Below are 16,249 nucleotides of genomic sequence, written 5' to 3'. Positions count from 1 at the left end.
CATGTAAAATCTTATAGATTTTGTTAGCCCTATACACAGTGGCGGCTTTAGGATATAATTCATGGGGGGGGGCTAAGGTGTCCGACTGGGGGCCTAAGTATTTATGGGTGTAGCTATAGCGCGCAGCGTTATCTAAGGGGCCGAAGGCCGGTTTAATCCCAAAACGAGATTTAAAAAAAAAAATAATAATTAAACTTCTAGATGGCTTGAAATGGGATGGGAAAACTAGGCATATTTTTTTTGGTCCGCCTGCCCGACGAGCTTTGGCCGATATGGGTGGGGGGGGGGGCGCTTGACAGGACCGATGGGAGCATTACCAGACCGATGGGGGGCCTTAACCCCCTGTCTCCCTTCCCCCGATGGCGCCGCCAAAGCCTATACATCCGTAAATGATCACTGGAGTATTGTGATTGACTGAAGTCTGGACCAGAGATTTTTTTTCGTGGGTGGGGGTGGGCATCGTGGTGGTCAAGAATGAGGATTGCAATTAGATTTAATTAATTACATTTATTATACTAATAATCCAATAATGTGGAGAATCGCTCTGAGACTTAAGTGTATAGAGCACTATAAAAAACAGCATATTATTTATTATTATTATTTTATTTATTATTACCCCCTCTGTTGTAACATCTTTTTTGGCAATACAGTGCATGCTAAAATGATGGGACAGCCTTGAAATACTAATAGTGATTGCTGGTACTTCCTGGTCCGTCAGTCTGACTGGCTGATGGTGTCCCTATATAAGTGTTAGTCTGGAAATAAATCCTGGCCTTCTCCCTTGGCTGCCAGTGCTAATGCTGCTCCCAAGGCGGCCTTCTCTCCCTCTGCTTGTGGTCCTTCCACGAGAAGAGGTGAGAGATATGTGTGCTATACATGTATGGGCAACTAGTTAGGGTAAGAGTACAGTACTGCACTTGATATCTCTATCTTTAGGAATGAGGACGTTCTAGAAATTAATAGACCTACTTCTCGGAAATACTGAATTGTAGTGTACTGGTTACTTCATCTGTGAGTATAATCATTAATAAAATAGTCTGTTGGCTCTCATAGAGAATTTGACGTTTGTGATACCATACTTGTTCTTTTATTTCATCTGTTTAGCAACTTATTGAAAGTCAACGGAATACCACCGTTGCCTTTGCCCACTGCGATCGAGGCTCGGATAAGAAAGAGCATTACAACATCAATACCAATGAATCTATGATAATTCTTTTAAAGTCCTCATATTCTGTAGAACCCTCATCTTTGGGACACCCCTGTTGGGATCTCTTTTTTGGCTGTTTTAACATTATGGGCAAACTTATCAGAATAATATTCCATTTGGTTGATAGCCAAACTTGTCATATGTACATTGAATTATAGAATGGTGCACCATCAAGTCGATGGCCGCTCCTAAAAACAATAGCATTTTCCAAATAAATTGATTGATGTTTTGCTACTATTGTTACCAAACCAGTTGATATGTTTTATCTTTTTATTCCATCAGACATTTAATAGGTTCGGTTTGCGCGGGTTGAATACTTGAATGTGGACACTGATATACACAGGATCAAATACTTGGCATTCAACCTACAGCGAGACCTCTTCCTCGTGGAATACTACAGTGAATGGTGGGTAAATACATTAAATTGTGGGTCAGTTTTATGGAATGGTATGTTCCTAGATTAATTTGTGAATAATATTAACAATATAATGAATGGATTTAAGCTGTACTTGCTTGCTTTACATAACCGCGAGGTTCTAGGTTCAATCGTGGTAGAAAATGTCAGGAACTAGTTTCTCACAACCAAATACAGTAGAAACCCTCAATTACGAACCCCGATTTAACGAATTCCTAAATCAAAGTGATGACGTCATAAAAGTAAAGTGAAAAGCAAGTGAAAAAAAAAAAAAAATCTGCTCGAATTGTAACTGTTATTAGCACTCATACAAAACAACATATCATACTAGACAGTATGTAATTCTCAAGTGAAGGAGGTCCTCTAACTGGCCTCTTCAAAGTCAGTGTTTATTGGCTTCACACATGTGCATGCGACAAGTTTTACTTCTCTTTTAATCATCATTTTCAGCTTTAAAAGTCAACATAGTGCTTGATTGTTTTATAAATGATCAATATAACAAGTATCTATGGAAGTTGTGTTGGAGTAAAATCCACAATCTAGGTATTTAAGAAGATAACAACATACAAACAAATTCAAAACAAAATTAGTGTGGAGTGGGATCAGAATGCTTAGAAACTGCCTACTGTTGGCCTAGGACCCCTCAGACTTAGCTGTGTAGGCTTGTGAGGCCTAGTTTATGCCAGTGTAAGTAGTACCAGTGTAAACATATAGGAATTTGGGTCAACCCCAATTTTACGAATACCCGCAATTACGAACGGCTCTGGGCCCGTGCCGTACGTAATTGAGGGGTTCTACTGTATAGAGTCTTTAGAATCTGCCATGGTTTAGAGCACTGAGGTTCCAAAGGAAAAAGCACTTCAATCCACAAACCTCGATAAGACTTTAGTTGTAGGAAATCAAGGTGGGGGGTGGGGGAGGTAGTTTCATTCAAGCAGGGGATTATCTCCCTTCCCTGCCCTGCTAGTGCTACTGTTACAGAGTGATCATTTTTTCTCTGTTTCTGAAGGTCAAATCAGGATAATCTGCCATGCAACTTTCTTGAGAAGCTTCTTGAGTGCAGGCTGAGTGATTGTGGACGTTTATGTCCTGCTACTACTCTTTGTAGTGTCACTGGAATTCTCATTGTCGACCATACTCATGGAAGAAGCAGTCAAAGAGGCAAAGCTTGTCAAACTAAGGTACGCTCAAATGATTTCTTTTATTTTATTTAATAATATGCTAATTATAATTACACAGAACTTACAAAGTGCTGTTGCATTGGTGGCCTCCCAATGCTACAAGCAAAATGATAGAAAATGATAGTTTATGTGAGTGGATTTGAACTACAGGTCTCCCTCTAAATAAAGAATACTTTTGTTACCACGGTTTCCATGATCTTCAGTCTCTAATTAGAAAAATAAAGATGAAAGACATTTGTTAATTTGAGACCACAGAAAAGTGGTCTTCTAATTGGGGAGGTCTTTAATTTGAGGGAGACACATACTTCAAAGTGGAAGTATAATGAACTTGCAGGGTTATTTTCCCTAGGGAGGTTGCAGTGACATAATAACAAAGCCCTGTGAACAGTGGAAGGGTCATTCAAAATCAAACCATCCAAATTTTGGGATGTCCCACCTCACACTTCCAGTTTTTAAGAAAATAATAAATGGCAATTTTAATATAGAGTCAGTATATCTACCACAAGAGTGTTGCTCATGGCACTGCAATTTAACTTGTTTTTCTTTTATTTACACAGTACTCCAGTATCACAAACCACGCCCAAACCACACCCATATACAATTCAGCACAATGACAATTCAGCACAATGATGCTGCAAGTTATGCCTTATTCTCCTACCTTTACTTTTATGTTACTATTTTCCAAGTAATGTATTATTAATAGTGATAACTTATTGGAATGTATAAAATCTGAGACTTGTTTTCCAAGGTGTCATTTTTGTAGTGAGTTGACTACTCTCTGAAGAGTGTACTGTATTTGGTGTTTAAGACCAATATCTTAAATGTCTTTTACGAAAACCTGCGCTATTTTAACTTGAGTTTCAGTCCTCCAGGTAAAACAAAAGGAGAGCACAGAGGGAAATGAGCGAGTGACTGAGGGTCTTGAAAGATTTGTGCCTCACAGTAGCTACCACCAGTTCAGCTGCCTCAGCTAACTTACCCCCTTATGCTCTCTTTGCTTTGGAGACAAGATGCTAATGATCATCATGATACACCTAAATGTTGATTATTGAATATTTTGACAATTATAATATCAAAATTAATTTCCTTATTTGCAAATTAATGTTATCAATATATAGTGGTATTATATTTACTTTATTGTAATTAATATATAGTGGTATTATATTTACTTTATTGTAATTAATATATAGTGGTATTTTATTTACTTCATTATACTTAATATATAAATTGTGTAATTTCAAAATTACAATATTAATTACTATTGAATCTTGTATTGTATATGGAAAATATCAATAAACAATCAACAAATGTTTCCACAGTAAACTTGACCATTCACCTGTTTCTGTTGCCAAGAGACATACAGTAAGATGTCAGATTTGTTCTGTATTGTTGAGTGCAGTGAAAGTTGATAAAAATGCTAGAAAGGTAAGATAAGGATATACCACTATTTAACTCAACAATCAGTTTTGGGAAATTTGATAACTTATCATTTTATGTCAATTTTAATCAATCAGTATTTCGTAATTATTGTCATTTGTGGCAAAGACAAGCCAAACCAGTCATTGGTCACAAATCTTGTTTCATAGATACTGTAATGGCCGAAACATGCTGGAATGTCAACATTTTTTAAATCTATTTTATTGTACTATCCTTTATATCTGTATATCATGCTATGCTGCTATTTTCCCCATTTTCAATGTTAAAACAAAACTTTTTAATGATTTTATGAGGTTTCTGCCTGAGAAATGCCTAAAATCATAAACTTCGAAGGCATGATTTCTCAAATATAGTTTTTTAAACAGATTTTTAAACTCTTGTATTACATTGTAACACAAAATTGTTGGATTTAAATGGTTCTTTTACCATTTTTGTAGCTTTCATTTTACTCTTTTGTAACCCTGTATTAATAACTAAAAATTGATTTTTCTGACGAGTGACTGGTTTAGTTTGTCTTGCCAAATTTTATTGTAAAATTGTATTCTTTCCCAATCTGTGTTATACTGACAGTCTTCTGAAAGTATCTTTGAAGATGTTATATAAAAAAAAATGATGATGCAAATATAGTGAGTTACATGGACTGTATATTTTTAAGAAAAGGAAAAAAAAAAAAAAAAATAATATCTGACTTAGTAACACAAAATTGTTGGATTTAAATGGTTCTTTTACCTCATGAATAATTTGCCTATCCAAGTAACGTTATTTTGACTGCCAATCCCTTAAATATTGACGTGTAAAAATCTTAGTAGGCCTCTGGACCAAACTAAATCATAAAAACACTCCCTGTGAACCTTACAAGGGAGTTTTTATTCCAGGCCAGTGCTCGAGGCTTGTCAGCCTCTTGTCTCGGATCCCTCCGCCGGACATGTCGGACCACTTGTCGGCAAATTTCTGGCGCCACCGCTGGTGCTAGGGGAAGGGGTGTTTTTGTATTGGGGGAGTTCGAGTGTTTAGGTCGTGATGTCGGTAAGCTAAGGCGAGTCAGAAGACTCAACTCAAAATGGCGGCCAGAATTTTATTTGGTGCTACTGAAAAAAAATTTGGTGCTACCAACATTTTTGGTAAGATGTCCTACAAAATTAGCAGTGCTACTAGTACCAAGTGAAAAAGTTCATTTGTAGCCCTGACTACCTGTGTCTTTACTACACCAAACTGACATAATAGAAAGTATGCATGTCAGGCCTGACAGTTCACCAAAGCATGTCATAAAACAAATGTAAGTACCGTATACTATAATAGAATATAAAAATCTTCCTGTGACAAAATAACCTGCAAACCAACCAGAATAGCACCACCACATTATTCTGTAAATATTTGACCTCTCACTATAGACCGTGGGTTGAGGCTCCAAAATCGGCTTAGTTTACGAATTCTGTGACCCACCGATCCGCGCTACTTGGCATTCGCACAAAAATGTCAATACTATTTTATTGAAACATAATATAATTGTCGGCAATCGTAAATTTGGGGAAACTGTAACCAAAAATGAGAATTTATCTTCGAAAAAATAATGTCGTTCACGAAAGCAGTACCCAATCACAGCAAACTTACCATACCTGTTAAGCATTGATGAGACACTATTAGCCAATCACAAACGTTCTTGTAAACTCGGTAACTAATGTAAACAATGTCGCGAGGAAAGTGACAATGTGTAGCAATTTGGACGAAAGTTCTCCGTTTTTAGTGGAATATTTCAATATGATAGAAGTATACCAGCCTTTAAATAAAATACATTGGTAATAGTTGTAAGATTTTAGAGGTAGTAAATTGCATTTCCCGTCTTCTGTCGACTGTCATACCGTAGTTTTTTAAGCCAAAGTCGACCGTGCTGTACTGAATGTGTATTGTATTACTTACCGTATCTAGGCCTACATATGCATAGTAGGAAGGACAAGAAGTAATGTTCATCGACTTTGAATGAGACAGGAATTTCCTGTAAATATATAATATATTTTGATTCTATTTGGAATCGCTTTTTTTTTTTTTGTTTTTTTTTTGTTTGTTTTTTTGTTTTTTTTTGTTTTTGTTTTTTGTATTTTTTTTTCTATAATTAACAAAATGTACATTTTAAAAGAAAACTGAGGCTGAATTACTTCAAAAAATAAGAACACATTGAGGCTGATGTAAAATTTCAAATGTTTTTATTTGCATGCAATGTAAATAATTAACATTAATCAGTATTTAATATTACAATTATATAATATTATCAATGTAGCCAACCAGCATAAACAATTTAAAAGAAACTAGAAATAATGAAAGTTTTGCTGTATTCATTATCATTTATCAGCAAGTACTGTTCTGTTATTTTCTTTTTTTCATATTGCATTGTAAAATACAACTTCAATGCTATTTAAAAAGTCAATGCAAATTTTTATAAAGAAAATAAATGTGATAAATGTTCATACAAGGAAAAACCTTAATAATATCTGGTAATATTTCTCAACACAGTGTTTGGTATGATGTCATATCAAATAGATAACAACATTCATACAAACAGTATACAGTTCCAATCTGATAGGACTACAGTACTTTCAATTGATTCATGTTTCTATCCATAGCCTATAATATGGCCTGAATTGCCACCAGATCCTTATCCCTCATGTAGTGACAAGGCTTCTTCCTGATTTGCAATAGCAGCCTCAAGTAATTCTACCACTCAGTGTTTCACATCTTACTAATTTCTCAAAGGCTTTTGCTCTATTAAAAGTACTTAATATATTATTGTCATTTTACAAAAAAATACATGGGAGAACATGACTTCGACCAGGAAGCACTTCTTTAATTCTTGACTTCAGCTTTCAGGTGATGCAGAATGAGCATTTGCTTTGGCTGTGGTTCATCAACTTCCATTCACTTGATTCTGTGGTCTGTGAAAATTAATTAAACAAACTAATTCAAAGAGCTTATCAATGCTACTTTGATGGTTTTAATGATCAAATATGTATTTAAATTGTTTCTTTTTAATCAAATGTTGGTTTCCAAAAAATAAAAAAATAAAAGAAAAATAAGTAGTATCAGTTTAATACAATATTAAATGCAGGTGGTGATGTTTAATTGGACATCAAAGTGTTGATAAATATTATTTGCTTAAGTCAGTTTTGATACCTATTAATTAATATATTTTTATATAATTTTGTTATATTCTTTTCATGAAGACATTAAAATCAATTAAGCCTGAATTACTTAGTCTAAGCACAGTCACTGAAGGGTACATCCCCCACCCCAAAAAACTGAATTGATTCAATTTGTGTAGTAATTGTTCTTGGTAGACAGTAGTAAATAGTTGCTATATAATTGTGGATGGCTATTCTTGATTTGTCTTCATGGTCAGTTGTTTATGCTGGGTCGATTCATTGCCAACATTATTGTCTCAATATGCTTATTACAATATAACATCATCGTATTTGATTCACAGTACTCTGTGGTTATTTTGCTGTCGATAGTACCCCAGTTTGAGGAAAAGGCAGGGCTTCCTGTCTGCGTGTGTGGTGTGATAGAGAGACGCTTAGTGCTTCTCAATTAAGTAAAACATACCATATCATTTGTAACGTTATATGTAACCACACACGTACCTTTAAACCGATTCGGTGCAATTTTGACTACTACTACTTGCACCACCATCCCTGAAATCCCCTTCGTTATATATGTAGGCTATTCATCAGCTTCGACGGAAACTTAATAGGCCTTACTGAGGACTCGTATTTGTTGTTTTCCACAGAGTTGCACATCCTTAAATTTCTTTAAGCTGTTTACGCTTAATGACACAGCCATACTCTAGGTTCTTACAACATGTATCACAAAAATATGCCTGAAACCGGCTCAGATTTATCATTTGAAGAACTTCTGTCCAACTGCATACTTGCAAGTGGAGTGTGTTGTTTACTATTTACATTGGACAAACGGCATAGAAGGTAGTTTGTGATTGGCTGAGGGCCTTGCAGCTAAGCCAAACTTCATTGTTAGTCGTCTTCTGATTGGCTATAGTTACGTAGCAACTTTTGATATAAATTCTCATTTTTGGTTACAGTTTCCCAAAATTCACGATTGCCGACAATCAAATTATGTTACAATTTAATAATATCGACATTTTTGTGCAAAAGCCAGGTAGCCCGGATTGGTGGGTCACAGAATTGAACGTTTTCGATCCTCAACCCACGGTCTACTACTGAAGGAAAATAAAATGAAGCAAACATTGCAGCAGCCTGTTCTAATGCTGATTATATTGGATTCAGTTTGTTTTCATGTGCCTCCTCACCTTCCTATTAAATTGCACTGGTTGATGACCTTTGGCACAGTGTATGCTCAGCTAAATGCATTCTGTATGCTGTAAAGAATGAAAAAAAAAAAAACTGTAAATTGTGGTTTCATTAGTAATCTGTACTTGCTATAAAAATCAGTAATTAAAGACAAAGAAGATAAAACAGAATGAAAAAAAAAAAAACCAAAACTGTATTCCCATAAAATTTGTTAAGTGACTTGTATGAGGCGATATTCAAAAGAATCTGGCATGTTCATCTGAAAATAGTAACCTTGATGTTAATAATTTTTATACAGGCTACTAAGACTAGCATCACGTAATATCACAAAATCTCTATATCCATACATTAGCTCAACCCGCCCTCGATAAACTAACGATATCTCACTATAATTGGATTAACACATTATGAAGGATGAGTACTGAGTGTTTAACACTGGTGTTCTTGGATTCAATTATGGGTAAAACTGACAGGAATTGAACCTATTCGGTATCCACTTGACATTTACTATCAAAAATTGAAAATATGGATCTGTATTAAAGGAAACAAGTAATTGTGGTTCCAAAATTACTTGGCTAGAAGGAAGCAAATAGTTAAATGCACAATAAATATAGACGTGTATGTGTGCTGATACGGGCTTGCCGGTAAGGTGTAAACAAACATGACCATTAATTTCAAAGTGATATATGTGAAAACAGTTTGGTGTAGTGGTTTGGTGTAAAGTGTTTTCCACACTACCAGCCCCCGGGTTCAAATCCCAAGTAGTATACTTTTTTTTTTCCATTATTTTTTTATGGGGAAAATATGCGGGGAAATTTATACTGAGGAGAATTATGATGTGGGCGCGGTGGTATGCACTCTCCGAGTGCCTCTAGTTAGATTTATTTTTATAAGGGGGCAGGGCTCTTATAGATCGGGGGCTTTGGAGCTTGGGAACCCAGGTTCAATGAAACTGCTGAGCCTGAGGTAGTTCTGCCACTGAAAACTGAAGTCCTGGTGTACACCATTGGCTCATGTACACTATAAAGACCTAGTACATCTTTTCAGACTTCCAGTGTTCTGGTCCATCTCAAATGGTAGTAATACAATGGGTTCAGCCGAAGTATGTCGATCATGTAGTCGATCAGTATGCATGTATGTCGATCATAGTAGTCGATCAGTATGCATGAAATCATGCATAATTTCAACTCCAGTTCGTCTTATACCCCATTTAGACTAGCTCCGTGGTGGCGCCAGGAGGGGGCCGGGGGAGTAGTAGACTCTAAAATCGATTTAATAAGCCTTTGAAACCCGTAAATTGTTAATTTTATCGGTTGATTTTCCCCCTGGACCACTTTCGAAACTTTTTAATGGAAGCTCGACCACGCCCACATTGCTTTCGTCGGGGAAATCTGACCCCTCATCGGGGAAATCTGACCCTTAATCTGAGGCGCCACCCCTTGACTAGCTTCGCATTGCGAGATCGGTTGTAACAATTGTTGCACCTATTCGCAAAGTAAATCGTGTTGGAAAGCTCACCAATAGTAGTTGATCAGTAATCGATTTCACAATTGTTACCCGTTGCGATTGAGTGCCGCAATCTTTATTACTTCCGATTACAACAGAATCTTAATCCTATGAACAAATTATCTTTAAGAGAGAAATTGGGCCTAAGTAAATTAAAATTACAACTTTTACAACATAACTGTTATAGTTAAGATTTATTGCTTTCTAGGTTCAGTGGAACGGTATGTTAATAATATTTAAATTTAATATTAATTTTCCAATGTCTGAATTGTAATTTGTATTATATGAAAGTTATGTATTAAAAAATAATTATGGGCATATTCAGTGCAGATTCTTCAGTAGCCTAGAGGCTAGACCGGGAACAGTGAAATTACAGGCTAGACTAACTAACTTAATGTAAATTATGCCTAGGTAGCAGACTGTACAAATTGCTGGACGCACGCACTAGGACTAGGCCAGACAGGTCTCAGACTCTGAAGAGGCCTCCTGGTCTGACCTACAGTTGCTCAGGCTTAGATGGGCTAGACCTATGATCGTCCATACTAATTGGACCAATCGTCCGGAAATGGACTCGATCGTCCATCACCCGGCCATAGCAGCAGCATAAAACTAAGCCTCAGCCTGCTCGCTAACGTCGCATTGACCACACGGTGCATGTGTGAAGTTTTTAGGTAGACTGTATAATTATACATGACGTCACCATACAAGCCACGCCCCCCTCGGCTGATCCTGTTGTATTTAGCAACTACCATTTCACAGCCCCTATAATTGTGGACTGGACAGCGCCCTTCTTGGTATGACACAACAGGAACCTTAAAGGGAAAAGTAAGTTGTAGGAATGAGTACATCCATCTCACCTAGGCCAAAGGCTTCAATTTGTTGTCCCTCAATCGAGGAGAAGGATCGAAGAAGAAAATACATAGTGCAATCGAAATAGTTTCACACCTGACAATTTTATAATTTTCTCACTTAAAAGTCAGTTTTATCTTGCGGATTTATCCAGATTTTCTGGCAACATGTTTTCTTGTGTATAGAATGCCTACTTTTATGGATAAAATAATGCTATTTCTTCAGTTGACAATTTTTGTTTTATATTTTTCTCCAGATATCGTCAGTATCTCTGCTGTATGAAACAGTCTTTTGAGTTTGACAGACAAGTTTGGTGGCACTGACATTATCTGAGAATGGCTCACAGAATTTTGTGTGTACAAGTATTTTACATTTAAATATTTAAAATATAATGTAAGAATAAAGTAGAAATTGATAAATTTAAGAACTCTTTTAGTATGAAGCCTGGTGTAGTAGAGTTGACATATGAGGCATGTTGTGGAAAAATGGCTATGTTGAATAAAACTAAAAATTTATCAGTTTTGTTTTTAGACATTTTATACAGTAATTTTTAAATGAGGGGTCATCCATTAATATTGAACATTCAAGCTGTAGTAGAGGGTACACACCACTGGAGTCAAGATAAAGATGATTGTTAGTAATTAGCTTCCTGTATTAATGCAGACATTTTTTTAATGCAATTAACTACCAAAAAATATAAAAGATATGCTTTGTTGATCATTTCCCGAGCATAAGAATTTTGGACACGATTAATTAGATATTTACCTGTATTTATGTTGATTTACAGTGATATTTTTTCAAATATTTTTGAACTCCAATATTTTATAGGTAATTTACTCTATGCTGGCATGTGCGATAACTTTAGCCTTTTTGCCACGACATTACCTCAGATTCACAATCCAAGCATTGCATGATTTGAACCCATGACCCTGGAATTGGAAGTTAAGTTTATTAATTACCAGCACTATGATTGTTTTCTAACCCATCGTGTGACCTTTATCTGATCAGTGCTGTGTTTTTTCATGATGCAAAATAACCCTGGAGTGATGCAGCTTGTGTCAGCTGTGTCTGGTGATGGTGATCATCGAAAGTAAGGTAAAACTAGACTTCCATCCATTTCATCAGAAATCGGTGTGATCAGACTGATTGTGTATTCTGGTATCCCAGCTCTCTATTCCAGCCCGTATACTCGTTCCCCCACCTTTACTGCAACCCAAGCTTATTATTAAGTATCCCAGAACCAACCTTCTCGAGTCCTTTGTACATAAATTTATTTATTTTTATGTTATTTTTGTGTACTGTAATTCAAGCAGATATTGGCCATTGATGATGGCACTTGCAGTATCAAATGCAATTAAATACATTTTTTGTTTTATTAGTGATTTTACATCCTGGAGTTATTCTCACCTCATTGGATAAGTCAACTGTTGCCATTGTTGCTAACACCCTGCAAACATTAAACCATTGTCCCAGGCTACTGTATGTCCACCACGTCTGCATTTACATTACGACTACTAACATCTACTGATTTCCTTTTTTTAGTAGTTACGCCTCCAAATTGATTACTGGTTGCCCAAGAGCACCACTTTCCATAATAGTCTGTTGAAGCATTTGATGCATTTAGCCTGTAATAACACTTTACTATGAAATGTTGATCCTTCAAAACAAGCCATTCTAATCCCTGAAATATATTTCTGAGGATATTTGTTTGTAATTTCTCATCAGACAGTGCATTTAGAGACAAAGGTGTGCAGATATCATGTATTAATAGAATAGATCTTTTCAAAACTTGGAATTGACGAATACATTCAGCATTTATTATTCAAATATTTGAGAATCACATGTATAAATTCATCATGTATAACCAGGTCTGCATAACACCACATTCTCACACATTTATCACTGTTAACATCAAGATTTAGAAGTGACTACCATTGCTAATTGTTGTATAATTCTGCCTCAGATAATTTGAATATCGACTGCATGTTTGCACAAGAGTACACCATGAGTACATCATACCATAATTAGCTGTACAAGTGATGATGCACTGTTTGTAAAACATTTTAATACACTTTAATGTGCTATCAAATATAAGTGTAAATTTTTTAATTTCTTATCAGACAGTACATATCTATGGACATGGTTATCGTACATATAATAATAGATATATCATTTTTACACTTGTAATTGACCAATACAGTACATTCAGCATTGCGTATTATGCATTACTCTGAGATCACATGTTCCTCAACTAGATCCTAGGGGGAGGGATTTGGGTTTGAATTGTAACGAGAATTTTACACTTGTTTCAAAGTATTTAGGAAAAATCAATATTCTTCCACCTTAGGCAAGAGAGGAAATCTAGTTACCCTGCTTTTGCCAAAGGCCACAGATCATGAGATGAGCTCCTCGGAGTCAACAGCCAACCATAAGTAATAGGAATAGTTTAGTCTCATTGTTATTATGATTATTATTTTTATTTTATTTTATCGTTATTTTATTGTTATTTACATTTTCTCAGTTGGCCTATATTTTCTCTGTAAAGCGCATAGGGGCAATGTGCAATATGCGCTATATAAATATAATATTATTATTATTATTATCATGTGACCAGCATAGGATAGGGCCGTTCCACTAAGCTCCACCCCTTGGATACTGTTGCTGTAGTGTGGGACCTTAAATAGTGTAAACATACTTCTTGGTTGTTTGTGGACACATGCAGGTATTCCTGGCTGTTGAATAACAGCTTCTGATTGGTCAGTTGTTAGGTTAGATTAACACTCCTTAGAGGTGCATTACTCTAGTCATCTGTCATCCACAGCCTTAAGCTCTGTCCAGATTATCAAATATTCTTTGAGAAAAAGAAGTATTGATGGCCATATATAGTGATGCTGTGCCTATATATGGTCATGAGATGATGTCATCTGAAAGTATTGATGGCCATATATAGTGATGCTGTGCCTATATATGGTCATAAGATGATGTCATCTGAAAGTATTGATGGCCATATATAGTGATGCTGTGCCTATATATGGTCATGAGATGATGTCATCTGACAATTTTTGAGAAATAAAGTTTGATAGTGTGGACAAGGCTTGACAATTGAGAGTGTGTTGTTATATTTGTTTTGTGTTTGTTTACTTTGTTAGATACAAGAAGCTATTCAGACTTGAGGCAAAACCTATGTCAACACCAGTGTATTCCAGTAGTTTACTTTTTGAAGGCCGTAGCAACTTTTTCTAAGTCCACAATGATTATTGGGTTAAATCCGAGGAAAGTTGTGGCTAAAAAAGCTCTCAAAACCATTGGGTTCATCATTGCCTAAATTCCAGAGTCATTTTGCACTGATACAGCTGGGGAACATACCAGGTAGGTACATATATTCCCCTCTCAAAAAGTATTTTCATTTTTATAATTTAGGGTTTATCTTCTTTGTAAATACAAATAGATACTGAAGCCAATCACTTGAAGTATTGGAAGATCACAAAGTAAACTTTAAATATCAACTGCCAAATCTTATGTATGAGCAATGCCTTATTTCTGAATTTGGTCTATATATTTAAATACACATTTATTTTAAATGAAATAAAGATAAATATTTGAAAATACAAATTATAAGGTTTGTTTAAATTAAATATAATTTATTGTTAGTCAGTTATTGAATTTTACTTATTATTTATAGTTATGTAATACTTTGATCTTACGTTTTACTCATTGACTGCAGATTTAACACCAAGATTTAAAGGTTAAATATTCACTATATTGTTGATGTATTACACCAGGCAGTCATTGTTACACAACACATTGTTGTATTAAATGATTGTTTGTATTATTTACACAGTAAAAATGAATACAATAGATATAACAAAGTCCATCATTTTCATGCAATTAAGAAAATGAGTTGCTAACTTGCTTTTAGATATTAAATTGAGTTAGCGCCCAAGTTCAAGGTAATTAGATTCTGTCCTCAGATACTAGACCTCAAAAATGAACCAAGACAATTTTATTGTAGTTTCTTTATATTTAATTTTAATTCATCAGACAGTATATACCACCACTCGTTTTCATTCATTAACAGGTGTGGTATATATAACACAATTTTCATTATTTTTAGATTTTCTTATATTTTCTACATAATATATATTTCACTTTCAACAACATGATAAGGTATGCAGATAATACGTCTACAAAATGACCATGTTTTAAAACATAACTTATATTTAGGTTTATATTTGATAGCTGTGTCTAGACGAACTTATATTGAAACAGCCAGATATAAATACGCGAATGTCACAAAGTATCAGGCTTATTTATGAGAAGTGCTCCAATTTCAAATCTCATTGAAACCATCTTTTTTTGCAGTGCTTGTATCATACCGACGAATAATAAGAGTCGCAACACACAAATCGGTGCCAACACGTAGTTGCTCCTTCACCTTGTATAATAATAGTCCTATCAGCACAACCATTGACCAGTCACACTCACAGCAAGTAAGTGTTTCACTGAGCAATAAACCAAATCAACAAACAAACGGCACAGTAACGGTTTTTGATAGTAACTTGATGACGTCCATTTCAGAGTCTCCGGACTTCTATCGTCACTTTGGGTCACACACACATGAACTACGTCATTTAACATTTTTGTGGCAACCACGGCAGAACGACAGAACACCAGTCTTATTCGCCAAAATTGCACTATACAATTTAACATGATAGGCCTGCAAGACGTGTAGGCTTCCACCTATCACAATTTCCGATAGGCCTGCAAAACGCGCAGGCTTTACACCTATCATACAACGTCCGTCACTCTTGAAATGGCAACTCGTGCGAATAAGCGCCCCGTTTGAATAAGCGCTCCTAATAACTTGAAAATTTCCTTAAGCGGCCTGTTTGAATAAGAGTGCCTTCTAATTTGAATAAGCTCACCCTCAATAATAATCGTGTGATTTTTTTTTTAGCAAGACTGTGGTTGTTGGCATGATTTGAGCTGCGGAGTGATCACATTCTCCTTATGTCAATATCAAAATGAGGATATTTCTCTTGGACAAAATTGAGAACTCTCTGTACAGACATTATATTTCCAAATTCCACCTTCTTGTATTTGTCTAGGCCTAGTCCTACTCCTTTTCCGACAATTTGCACCATTAGCACAATCTCATCTGAGTTTTCAAGAAAACTTAATGCAATGGCTCGGTTGTTGGGCCAATTTAATTTATTCTATTTACAGCTCCACTGCTTGACATTATTGCTTCACATGATGTGAAGTGTATGGCATATGCTGATGATACGCAGCTCTATGTTATTTTCCATCCAGATCAGCGCGATGCTGCTGTCAGTAG

At 35.6% G+C, this 16,249-nt stretch overlaps 1 long non-coding RNA gene across 1 annotated transcript in view; it reads left to right on the top strand.

Moving 5' to 3' along the window:
- The first annotated feature begins 14,203 nt into the window (after window positions 1–14,203).
- Window positions 14,204–16,249, top strand: part of LOC117110561 — an 8,837-nt gene continuing 6,791 nt past the window's right edge. Inside the window, exon 1 of the long non-coding RNA XR_004445718.1 lies at window positions 14,204–14,280. This is a non-coding gene — a long non-coding RNA (uncharacterized LOC117110561). The remainder of the gene's footprint in view (window positions 14,281–16,249) is intronic.

The sequence above is a fragment of the Anneissia japonica genome, unplaced genomic scaffold, assembly GCF_011630105.1.
Source record: "Anneissia japonica isolate Jap-2015-1 unplaced genomic scaffold, ASM1163010v1 scaffold10273_len112159_cov157, whole genome shotgun sequence".
Classification (NCBI taxonomy): Eukaryota; Metazoa; Echinodermata; class Crinoidea; order Comatulida; family Comatulidae; genus Anneissia; species Anneissia japonica.
The sequence above is the reverse complement of the archived record's forward strand: the minus strand, read 5'-3'. Positions and strand labels throughout refer to the sequence as shown.